General features: G+C 42.4%; 1 protein-coding gene across 1 annotated transcript in view; it reads right to left on the bottom strand.

Annotated features, from left to right (window-relative positions):
• LOC126417005 (kinesin-like protein KIF26A) overlaps positions 1 to 13125 on the bottom strand; it is a 247829-nt gene that overhangs the window by 121717 nt on the left and 112987 nt on the right. The gene's annotated exons all lie outside the window — the stretch shown is intronic.

The following is a 13125-nucleotide window of genomic DNA, read 5'->3' as shown; positions in this document are numbered from 1 at the left end:
GAAGGAATACTGCAGGGGTAAGAGCCAGTGAGACTATGTATTGGGGTGGAGAGAGAACATCAGGAGGAAGAGATGGACAAAGAGAGGTAGAAGGGGAAGTGGAGACAGGAAAGAGAAGAGGACCAGATGCATAAAGAGAGGGGGGAGGAAATGGATTGAGAGAGGATTGTGGAGAAGATGGACAGAGAGTCTGGAAGGAGGAATTAGACAGAGATATGAGGAGGAGGAAATGGAACAAGAAAGGGAAGAGGAGTTGAACAGAGGAGGAGGAGGAGATGTTCTGTGAGATGGGGAAGAGGAGATGGGCAGAAGGAAGGTGATATGAGACAGACTGATAGACGGGGGAAGAAGTTGAACATAGACTGGGGGCAGGATGAGATGAAAGTGATCAGGAAATAGAGGGGCAGCAGAAGATACATTTAGACTGGGGAGCAGGAAGAGATGTACAGAGAAACAGGGAGGAGGAAATGGAAAGTGAAAGAGAAGAAGAGATGGACTGGGATGGTCGAGTTGGACAGAGAGGAATAGAAGGAGACAGAGCGATGGGGGAGTGGTGGGTGGGGAGCATCATATGGACAGAGAGAGAGGGGGGGAAAGGAGGAGATGGACAGAGAGTGGCGGGGGGGGGGGGATGGAGAAAGTGGGTGGGGAAAAGGAGATGGGCAGAGGGGGTGCAAGGAGGCAGACAGAGAGAGAGGGTGGCAGAGGGGGTGGCCAGAAGGAGGAAGTAGAAACAGATGGAGAGGAGAGCAGAGGAGACAGGTATAGAAGGAGAGGGAATGAAGAGATGGAACTGGAATAAATACTTACCCAGGCAACGTTGGGTACTCACCTAGTTGATGATAATGAAGTACCCACGTTGAAGTATACAGTGTTCAATACAAAAAGATTTCCATATGAATTTCAAGTAATAAGTAGCCTGAAGATTTGCAGTAATTAACTAATAATTCGCATACTATGTAATATTTGTATTTTGTGTAATCTTTGTGGTGCTAGTTATCTGTCATTTTTTAGAGTCGTCGTAATAAACTACGTTGGTTTTATCTGGGGCCCATTAAACCCGTTTGTTTTCTGTATTAAAGAAGATGATGTGTTTGGATGCCCTAGATAGCTACGAAATAGATACTAATTTAATATGTACTTACTCATCGTGAAAACAAAACTATATGATTAAGCAAATCCCGGAATAAAAAAAAGGAGAGGTGGTGTTATAAGATACAGGCTGATGATGGCTGACTATATATCATACTGCCATATGCAGCTTCAGACTTTTATCGCTAGAACCCATGGGTATCTTGTTGCTTTCTTTGTGTCAGAGGTCAAGTGTTACTTCTGTTCCGAGAACTGACTTTCACTTGTCAGGCGTGGCACACGCAGCCTTAACTAGATGCGAAGAACCTGTTTATAAACTACGCCTCTAACCTGCGCAACGCTGCTCATGTTACGACTTCAAGCAGCTAACAGAGGAGAAACGAGTAGAGCGCAGTTATTACAATAATTCAACTCTGTGAAGACACTTCGACAGCCTCCTGATTTAGGTACGGCTGAAAGTTTATCGAGTAGCCTGAAGTGCCGCATCCGAATCAGACTTAGCAACTGAGTCATCTGAAGAGCCCACTTCAAGCACAGCGGAACAAAATATTCGGAGTTAAGACTACTACACAGGTATAATTGATGGATAAACACTTGGGAGCAGCAATTAAAGCTAAGAGCCTAAACAACAGACATTAAAATTTGCTTTCTATCTAATTGTTAATGTGATATTTTTTTTAATTTTCCTTTCATTTTTACGAGCACTGTGTAGCCGGTGAGAGCCACGAGAGGCCAGCTGTACACCGCCATCTTTGAAAAAAGAAATCTTCATAAACAAAACTCGGGTCCTGTCCACCAAACAGACAAACGTATCGATTCAGTATCAGTTTGAGGAAAGCCGGGACACGTAATAACTACTGACTTGTAGTTAGAGAACTCAGAGTCATTTGTCGTGAAATCTCAAAAGTATTTGGTCACACAGGACGAAAGTAGCATGCATTGCAATCCCCCTCCCTAGCAAGAATCTGTAGTATGCTGCTGTTTACGACTTCTTGTTATGGTAGCCATAGAAGGTGGCTAAAACACAACTGGCTCAGATAAAAAATTCAAGCACCTTAAGATACGAGTCGGGGCGTGGAATTTCAGAAGTTTGTACGTGATAGGGAAGCTAGAAAATCTGGAAAGGGAAATGCTAAGGCTCGATCTAGATATAGCGGGGAGCAATGAAGTGAAATGGAGTAAAACAAGGATTTCTAGTCATACGAATATAAAGTAATATCAAAAATGATATAACGGGAGTAGGATTAGTTATGAAAACGAAGGTAGGCCAGAGAATGAGTTACTGTGAGCTATCCAGCGATAGCAGTGTTCTCATTAGAATCGACAGCGACACCAACAACGATAGTTTTGGTATGCATGCCGACGTCGCAAAGTGAATATGAAGAGATAGAGAAACTATATGACACTGAATGGGTAATTCAGTACGTAAAGGGAAATGAAAATTTTGTAGTCAAGGGGGACTAGAATGCAGCTGTACGAAAAGGAGTAGAGGAAGGGGTTACGGGAGAACATGGGCTTGGTAGTGAAAACGATAGAGGAGAACGACTAATTGAGTTATACAATAAGTATCAGTTAGTAACAGCAAATACTCTGTTCAAAAATCAGAAGAGGAGGTGGTATACTTGGAAACGGCCGGGTGATATGGGAAGATTTCACTTAGATTACCTCATGGCCAGGCAGAGATTCCGAAATAAAATATTGGATTGTAAGGAGCAGTTATAGACAAAGATCCCATTTTAGTAGTGATTAAGAGTAGGCTGAAGTTTAAGAGACTATAATCCGTTCACCATAAGAATAAACCTGATGTAAACAAACACAAACGCAATGACTGGTCAGAAGCCGTAGCACACGTACACTGGTGTTGTTACGCTCTTGGAAGTAGGTCCTACTTATGTATTAGATATGTTATTACTAAGTTACGTTAAATGCAACTTTAACATATTAAAATCTATGAACAGCCATCAACGTTTTACTTAATTACGCTTTAATTACGTAGTTTTTATTTCAAAAATCGTGTACAGTCGCAGCCTCTGCAGCATTGTGCTCTGATTGGCACGCTGTTAATGGTCAATTTGAAAATGGCAGAGGGTGCTTTCTGTTCGCGCGTGGAACATGGTTCCAAAGTGCCGAGAAATAGGCTGTTCTTAATGTCTTCCATCAATTTACGGAGATAATCGGCTTTGAAGGTTTCCCGCGGTTATGTATAATGCAATAGATACACCTACAATGAATGGGTAGCGCAGTTGGTAGCGTAATGGAATGTGAGCCAATTGCGGTTATTCTTGCGTTGGATCAAATTTCCCCAATATCTTTTTTTTTCTCGGTAAATTTGAAATAACTGCATCTCGTAATTATAAAACTCATCGTCATTTTTTTATGAATAATGCACATCATCTAGTTTCCAATTACATATTGGAATCGAAATTTTTGTTTCCATTTCAAATATAAATTCTTAATTATCGATGTTTTATGAAAGACTATTCATAAAATTCGTTAAAATTAAGAAAAAATAACAATTTAATTTTTAGGGAAAAAATGAAAAACCAAGTTCTTTTTGTCTGGACTATGTCCATCGTTTTATACCACAGAGAGATACCAGAGAGATAAGGACGGAGCTAAGAGATTACCAGATTATCGTAGAAACATGAAAAACAACGATTTTCACAGTGTACAAATGCTGCATTTTTAGATTTACTACTGTACCATTAAACTATGAACTCAACAGAACTGATCTGCAACCAAGCTGCGGGATTTGTCCCGAGAAGTAACAAGACTGTTGAGCTGACAGACGCACTGGAAGTAATAAGCACGCAGCTTTTTCACACGTCACTTCCGAACGCTGGCGGGATACACAACGGCTCGTCATAAAAGAAGACGAGAAAATGCTACGCCTGGTTGACTTCATGGTTTCTGTTGTTGATATGCTCGTTATCAACGTAGCAAGTGACGCTTCCAGTACTAAAATGTATTTCTCGGATTCGGATAAGGGCGGAGCTAAGAGATTACCAGACGACTGACTGTAATACCTTCAATGGCTTTAATAGTTAACTATACGGTGAAATCCCTCAGTACTCTCTTACGTTACACGCAGCTTATCCAGGAAAGTTACCCTGAGGTTAAGTCAGGAATTTTCATCATTCTTGATTTCAATTACAATAGTACGTTCGCTATAAATGATAACGTCATCTAAGAGCGTAATGTGGGAGATTTGCAGTGTACTATTTCATTATGCTTAAAAATTAAATGACATTCGAAGTGTATTGCTCCTCTATACGTGTGAACTGCAGCTGGCCACGTCACTGCAGGCTAGCTGTACCAGGTGACCGACCAGTGCTATCCAAGCTAAATGCGCCGGTAAACCTGTTGTCCCATGTTATCGCTAAGTCGATGTGCGCGTAAAGCACAGCACAAAATGTTCCTTTATTATCGTACTTGACAGTACTCGAGACAGCTTGGCTGCAGTCCCTTGTGAAACGGAAATCCAATGAGGTTCCAGCAAACGCGGAAGAATACATAGTGCAATGTTTACATCAGGTTTATTCTGATTATGAACGGATTATAGTTAGGAAGAATCATTGTTCAAAGAACTGGGGCCGGTCGGAGTGGCCGAGCGATTCTAGGCGTAACAGTCTGGAACCGCGCGACCGCTGCGGTCGCAGGTTCGAATCCTGCCTCGGGCATGGATGTTTGTGATGCCCTTAGGTTAGTTAGGTTTAAGTAGTTCTAAGTTCTAGGGAACTGATGACCTCAGTAGATAAGTCCCATAGTGCTCAGAGCCATTTTTTGCCAAGGAAGTGGGATATGATGAAAAGATAGGTTTGAGTTCTCTGAGGCTATAGACACTGCGATAATGAATAGTTCAGTAGGCAGTACAGCTGAAGAGGAATGGACACCTGTAAAGAGAGCAATCACAGAAGTTGGAAAGAAAACCATAGGTACAAGGAAGACAATGCGAAGAAACGGTTAATAACAGATGAAATACTTCAGCTGATCGATGAAAGACGGTTGTATGAAAATGTTCAGAGAAATTTAGGAGTACAGAAATACTTAGGACACTAAGGAAGGAAACAAATAGGAAGTGCAGGGAAGATAAGGCAAAGTAGCTGCATGAAAAATGTGAAGAAATTGGAAAAGGAATGATTATCGGAAGGACGGATTCAGCATATAGAAAAGCCTAAGCAGCCTTAGGTGACATTAAAAGCAAGGGCGGTAACATTTAGATTTCAATTGGAATTCAACTGTTAAATGCACAGGATAGAGCGGATAGGCGGAAAGAATACACTGAAGGCCTCTACGAGGGGGAAGACTTGTCTGACGCAGTGACAGAAAAAGAAACGGAAGTAGCTAGGGAAAAGGTAAGCGATCCAGTATTAGAATCAGAATTTAAAACGGGTTTCGAAGAACTGAAACCGAATAAGGCAGAAGGGACAGATAACATTTTATTGAAATTTCTAAAATCATTGGAGGAAGTGGCAACAAAACGACTAGTCACGTTGGTATGTCGAACATGTGAGGCTGGCGATATACCATCAGACTTTCGGAAAAACATCATCCACACAATTCCGAAGATAGCAAACGTCGAAAAAAGCGAGAATTATCGCACAGTCAGCTTAACAACTCAAGCATATATGTTGCTGACGAGAATAATATACAGAAGGATGGAAAAGAATGCTGAGGACCTATTAGATGACGGCAATTTGGCTTAGGGAAGGTAAATGCACCAGAGAAGCAGTTTAGACGCTGCGGTTGATAATAGAAGCAAGGTAGAAGAAAAATCAAGACACGTTCTACGATCTGTCGACCTTGGAAAAGCGTTCGACAGTGTAAAATGGTGGAAGATATTCGGGTTGGGTTATTTGGGGAAAGAGACCAAACAGCGAGGTCATCGGTCTCATCGGATTAGGGATGGACGGGGAAGGAAGTCGGCCGTGCCCTTTCAAAGGAACCATCCCGGCATTTTCCTGGAGCGATTTAGGGAAATCACGGGAAACCTAAATCAGGATGGCCGGACGCGGGATTGAACCGTCGTCCTCCCGAGTGCGAATCCAGTGTGCTAACCACTGCGCCACCTCGCTCGGTGCAAGATGTTCGAAATTCTGAGAAAAATAGGGGTATGCTGTAGGGAAAGGAGGTAATATACAATGTGTACATTAACCAAGAGGGAACAATTAAACTGGATGACGAAGAACGAAGAACTCGGATTAATAAGGGTGTAAGACAGGGCTGTAGTCTTTCACCCCTACTGTTTAGCCTCTGTATCGAAGAAGCAATGAATGAAATAAAAGAAATGGTCAAGAGTGGTATTAAAATTCAGAGTGTAACGATATGAATGATAAGATTTGCTGATGACGTTGCTGTCCTCAGTGAAAATGAAGAAGGACTGCAGGATGTTTTGAACGGAATGAACTGTCTAATGAGTACAAAATAAGGACTGAGAGTAGATCGGAGAAAGGCTAAAGTAATGAGAAATAGCAGAAATGAGAACTGCGAGAAACTTAATATTACAATTCGGGATCACGAAGCAGAAGAAGGAATTCTGCTACTTAGGCAGCAAAATATCCTATAACTGACGGAGCAAGGAGGACATCAAAAGTGACTAGCACTGGCGAAAAAGGCGCTGCTGGACAAGAGCAGTCTGCTGGTTTCAAACATATGGCTTGAGTGCGAAGTGTCTGAGAATGTACGTTTGGAGCACAGCATTGTATGGTAGTGAGGGACGGACCGTAGGAAAATCAGAACTGAAGAGAATCTAAGCCTTTGAGACGTGATGTTACAGGAGAGAGTTGAAAATTAGGTGGCCTGATAAGTTAAGAAATAAGTTAGTTTTGCGCAGCATCGGCGAGGGCATCAGGGGATAACTTCCATGGTACTAGAGGGAGCTGTAGAGGGTAAAAACTCTAGAGGAAGACAGAGACTGGATTTCATCTAGCAAATAATTCAAGATACAGAGTGCAATTCCTACTGAGGGATGAGAAGGTTGGCACATGTGAAGAACTCATGGTGGGCCGCATCAAACCACTTAGATACTGGAATGAGATATTCACTCCGCAGGGAGTGTGCGCTGATATGAAACTTCCTGGCAGATTAAAACTGTGCGCCGGACCGAGACTCGAACTGTGAGGACGGGGCGTGAGTCGTGCTTGGGTAGCTTATTTTGTAGAGCACTTGCCCGCGAAAGGCAAAGGTCCCGAGTTCGAGTCTCGGTCCGGCATACAGTTTTAATCTGCCAGGAAGTTTCATTTAGATACGGATGACCTTCCTCCGACCCCCCCCCCCCCAAAAAAAAAAGAGAATAGGCAACTCAACTTAAATCAGCTGTCCTAGGTGTAAAAGATGCAATCTGGGTTGCCTATCTTAAGGTGTATGAAATAGTATCTGGACCAGATTATCTTGCCCGCCCTGTAGAACCAATTACAGTTTGCGAAAATGCTTTGGTTAAAAAGTGACGAACCCTTTTGTGTTTCCCGTCTTCGCTCCATGCTGATGCCGCGATAGCAAATTGTTTTCGAAACACGGTTTCTCGTCAGAATGCCAAAATATATCAGTAAATTCTAAAACACATTTGATTTATACTAACAAAAAATTTGTCAACAGGCAACAATCAAAACCAGAAACCACAGGTGTCTATTTCCTATGATGTCACACTTTTTTTTGTTTCAGACACGATTAACAAATAAAACTTACGGAGAATAAACACTGCTCTGCCGGCCGGGGTGACCGAGCGGTTCTAGGCGCTTCAGTCTGGAACCGTGCGACCGCTAAGGTCGCAGGTTCGAATCCTGCCTCGGGCATGGATGTGTGTGATGTCCTTAGGTTAGTTAGGTTTAAGTAGTTCTAAGTTCTAAGGGACTGATGACCTCAGAAGTTCAGAAGTTAAGCCCCGTAGTGCTCAGAGCCATTTGAACCATTTTGAACCAAACACTGCTCACTACAATTTTGGCTTTCTTGTTAGGACAGTAATTCGTCATCTAAACAAGCACCAAATACGGCACATCCAGATTTCGAAGGTCTTGTTTATTTTCACTCTGTTGCCACTGACGGCGATAGAGGAAAACGTTCAGTGTCTCCGTTTAGACTATGCGGGTGTTATCGGCTTCTGACGAGGACTAAACTCCTACTTCTTCTTTCGGCCTTGACAGTACTAAACCAGATTGTTTCCGCCAGCGTTAAGAGAGAAAAAATTTTCATGTATAAGTTTAAAATGCATTGGGGTTTACTGAGCAATCCTTAACTCACAGTGTCACACAAAATAACAAGCAGTAGACACATTGGACAGTCTGCTTTGACACACTAACAAATCGGACACATCCATTCAAAACGGGTCATGGTCATGTCCAAACACGATAGCTCACTTCTGCCATTCAGTCAGGTGTCCACTACAACCCCTCTAATTGCACTGATTTCATACAACCATCTGACAGATACAGGAGGAGGTCAAAAAATGGAAACACCAACAACACAGCACATTAATATTCCAAATGCTGTGTAGGAAAAAGTTAGCATTAAGAACAGCTTCCAGTTGCCTCGGAATGAATAAATGCATTTATTCTTGTATCGTTTTCAAGAGAATCTTATGACATTCTCCCGGCAAAATAGTGGCACGTTCAAGTAATGACGATGGAGGTGAATAGCGATCACGTATCATTCTCTCCAACGCAGACCTTAAAGTTCGATACTAATGAGGTATGGTGACTGTCGTGGGCAGGAGAGACGTGTCAGTTCATCCTCGTTCTCACTGAACCGGTCCTGGAGTATGTGACCCCTATGAACAGGGGACCTGCCATCTAGGAACACAGCACCGCCATTGGGGAAGGAACCTCACTGAACCGGCCCTGGAGTATGTGAGCCCTATGAACAGAGGACCTGCCATCTAGGAACACAGCACCGCCATTGGGGAACGAACATTGTACCATGGGATGGACCTGACGAGCCAAAACGATCACATAATCCTTCGAAGTAATGCGTAATTGCCAAGTAACCATGGCGCCCATAGAATAATACGATATGACTGCCCAAATCATCGCCGAACACCCGCCAGGTTTCACTCTTGGGACATAAACTCGGCGAGATGTTGGGAATAGTGTGTAGCAAGACTCATCCGACCAAATGACTTCCTTACATTGCCCCATAGTGCAGGTTTTATGGCTTCGGCGACACATTTTCCTATTACGGACATTTGTATCACTGATGAGTGGTTTTTGAAATCCAGCTCAATTTGCAATTCCCTGCTTGTGGAGTTCCCTTGGTATTTTATTTATGGAATCCCCTTAGTGAGGTATTGCTGCTGACAAGGTTCGCGAGTGCGACATTCAGCTGTGCAATGACTTTTTCAGATATCGTCATTTTACTTTTCGTTTTCAATAACCGTCTGTCACGATCACTCATCACACGGTTTCATCCGCATTGTGACTTACCGGATGATGTTTTTCTGCGTTAGATCAAGGCAGTATAAATCTTCGATGCTGTGGCTCTTGAAACAAGAAGCACTTCAGCTACCATGGTTACGGAAGCACGCATTATACGAACACTAACGATACGCACACTTTCGTATTCACTTAGCTCCGACAAAATGCACTCACAACTGCACAGAACACTGTTTTTACTACGACTGACTCTGGCAACGTTTTGAGAACATTCCGTGCGGTTAAAGGCGCTGCAGTCTGGAACCGCAAGACCGCTACGGTCGCAGGTTCGAATCCTGCCTCGGGCATGGATGTTTGTGATGTCCTTAGGTTAGTTAGGTTTAACTAGTTCTAAGTTCTAGGGGACTAATGACCTCAGCAGTTGAGTCCCATAGTGCTCAGAGCCATTTTTTTGAGAACATTCCACAGCTACCGTCAGAGGTCAAACACAACGGCACAATCTGCATGCTTCGCTAGTATCAGGATTTATGTTCAAGCATGCACTTCTCGCGGTGTCTCCACATTTTCTTCCACTTACATACCATATCACTGCTATGACTTATGACAGCGGTGTGGATGGTTACATAAGCGTCTGGTACCAGTTCTGCGCTGTCAAGCGTTCTAAAGCGGCCAGTATGCTGTTTGAAGGCAGTGCCTAACATTTTGTCCGATAAACTTAGGTTTTATTTTTAATAAATCCACGTATTTGGAGTTCTCTATTTGGCTGGCGCGATAGAAACTGCAATGCAATGATTTTTATGCGTCACAATTAATTACCATAGCAGGACTGTATCAATTTTTCGCATTGAAACAATTACTGGAATTTGTCTCAGATACTGTAGTGCCACGTCACTCCATGACAATCTGACGAAGATAGAATCTCATCAGAGGCAATTTTCGCTCCTGTTTTAAGTTTAGCTGTCGAGTGAAGTTCCCCATGAAACTTTGCTTCCGTGTCTCGCCTGTTCTGTTTAGCTCCGAGCATTGAACTTGTCTCTCGTGTTTGATTACGTCTGTTTACCTTTTTCCAACCCTCGTATCTGGAAACCAGCGCCTCACACGACACTTTTGCCTGACACTCGTATGTGTCGTGTGGAAAAGAGCTTTCCAACTGTGTGTTATTCTCACTGCTCTGATACGCCCGCCCCCCCCCCCCCCCCCCCCCCCCGCTCGTCTCCAGACCTCTTCCACGCTAGCTGAGACAGTGCTTATGCTTAAAGCGTTACGCAGCGTCCTGAAAAGTAATTAGAGATGGAACGGAATGCAAACACGCCCCTGCAGCCAAAAGCCGCTGCACACGAGGGCTCGCCACGAGCGAAAAATTGTTACGTAAACTGTAGAAACAAAAGCCGACTGCTTACTGCGTACGCGTATGCTGTGTGTGACGGCGAAGCGTATGGAAGCAAAATGTTAATGCTTGCCCTCACTCACAATAGCTTCGAATTTCTATTCACATGTTCATCTATTGTTTTGGAACATTACGGAGAACTTTTCGGGTCAGACGTTGAGGCAGAAATACGTTCCCTTAAAAAATTGAAGTGAAAAAGTGCGCTTGTACAAAAATCGCGCCACATGAATGAAACAGTTTCCATTCGAAAGAGAGCGAGAGAGTGGAATATGGCTCATATTCGCAACACTGATTACAAATGGCTGTCGCTTATGTGTAACTTTCGTGTATTTTTTTCTTTCATTACACAGTGATAGGTGCTACCATCTGTGGAACTGCAACACCGTGAGGACAGTGTACGATTAATTCGAAGCATACAGCGCATTCAGTGCAGCAAATGGCATCTAAATCAATACAGTTACAGTGCGGTAACTCTTCTGTGGGTTTTATAGCGCACTATGATATTTGGGTATTCTTGTTTGCATCCTTATCCCACAGCACACAGTTTACTTGTTTCGTTGATACCCTACGCTGACAAACGCTCTCACGGTTATTGTTTCGATACATCCTTCACTTGTTGCTGAAACTCCTATGCATTTACGCAATATAATACTTTTTATTATTTCTTACCCTATCCGCAATCATTGACTCGAATAACACATATCCTGTCTTTTTCTTACGTTCCTTATCGGACAACAATTCTCATAGTCTTTAATTTTCGTAGCAAATGATACAAATAACTTTCATCTTCTAGCCCAAAGCTTGGCAAAGTGGCCACCCAAAGGAAAATGTTGTTTCTCTCTTATTTCATTTCATAGATAAGCATATAAAATGTGTCTTTGTATACTGTATTCACTCTGTGACTTCAAAACGGTTGTATTATTATTCAAATGCTGCTTTTGCAGCACAGTGAGCTGAAGTGAAAGTCTGCAAAATAGCTACTTTGTCCAGTAGGTATGGCAAATGGGCCAGAGACAAAGAAAAGGGAAAAACAAGACTCAGATGAAGATTTTCGGACACTGTGAATAGGCAGAGACTGCGAAATGAAGAAGATATATATTTATAGAAAGAAATTTTGCACTTAAATCTGAAAAAAAAATTGAATGCTATATTAATAATTTATCAAATTATGCAAAATGTTAATGTATTTTAGGTTTACACGCTTCACAGTAACACTTGTCACATGTTGAAAGTGAAATTAGATTCAAAAATAAAGTATTAGTGCGACATTCATTCAAACTTTTCACTATCCTCGTCACAACTAGCACATTCTTCATGAGCTCACTGTACGCAATTAGAGCAGCTAATCCAACTTTCATCGTCCTTAGAGAAGGTGTAGGAGGAAAAAAAAAAAAAAAAAGACAATGGTGTGATAATGGCAGCTAGCTCAAATGCAGAATAACGTAAGTTAAAGGAGATGAGTAGGAGAAACAATCCCGTAAAGTTGGAATGTGGCATTGGCAGTGTGTTACTTGACACAGTCAGGCCGATTAAATACGTGGGTGTGACGGTTCAGAGCAATATGAAATAGAACGAGCATGTAAGGATTGTAGTAGAGAAGGCGAATGGTCGACTTCGGTTTACTGGGAGAGTTTTTGGAAAGTGTGGTTCACGTGCAATCTTCGGGAACTCTGTTATAAGGTGTTACATATACGTTGTATCAGGGAAACGATTGTTTTCCAGATCTATGTTTACAGCGATTATTTGCTTGTTTCATTGTCCTCTACATACTTTTTTAGTTTGTACCTATAATAATAAACACATTGTGTAGAGTACTTCCCCTGTGCTCCTATGAGAAACTAAAAGAAGGTAGGGTATGGGGTTCAGAATTGAACGGCCAACCGGATTTGATCCTAGGCCCTCCAGAATGCTAGTCCACCGTCTTGATCTCTGGAACAACTCTCTCTGTTCTTTGCAGTATACATAACCATTAAACGTACTTGAAAGTTATCTGAGAGGTGCGACTGCTTAACAGTAGATAAGAAGTGCTCTCTAGAGGATTAATCAGCTACAAATGCCACGAAAACATTTACTAGGTCATTAGAGAATAACGTCGAATGTTAATTAACACACGCTGGGAATGTAAGACTTGGAGAAACTAGTGCGATTTTTATCTCTTGAGATTTATCTGAAAAACAGTTGCAAAGGGGCCTTTCAGTGTATGTAAGTAGAAAGCAACTCTGTTCTACATATGTGTTGTAGCGAACTCGGCGAATTGAAATTCTGGCTGTCGGAGGAGCATAC

Source organism: Schistocerca serialis, chromosome 8 (genome assembly GCF_023864345.2).
Source record: "Schistocerca serialis cubense isolate TAMUIC-IGC-003099 chromosome 8, iqSchSeri2.2, whole genome shotgun sequence".
In the NCBI taxonomy this organism is placed as follows: domain Eukaryota; kingdom Metazoa; phylum Arthropoda; class Insecta; order Orthoptera; family Acrididae; genus Schistocerca; species Schistocerca serialis.
The sequence above is the reverse complement of the archived record's forward strand: the minus strand, read 5'-3'. Positions and strand labels throughout refer to the sequence as shown.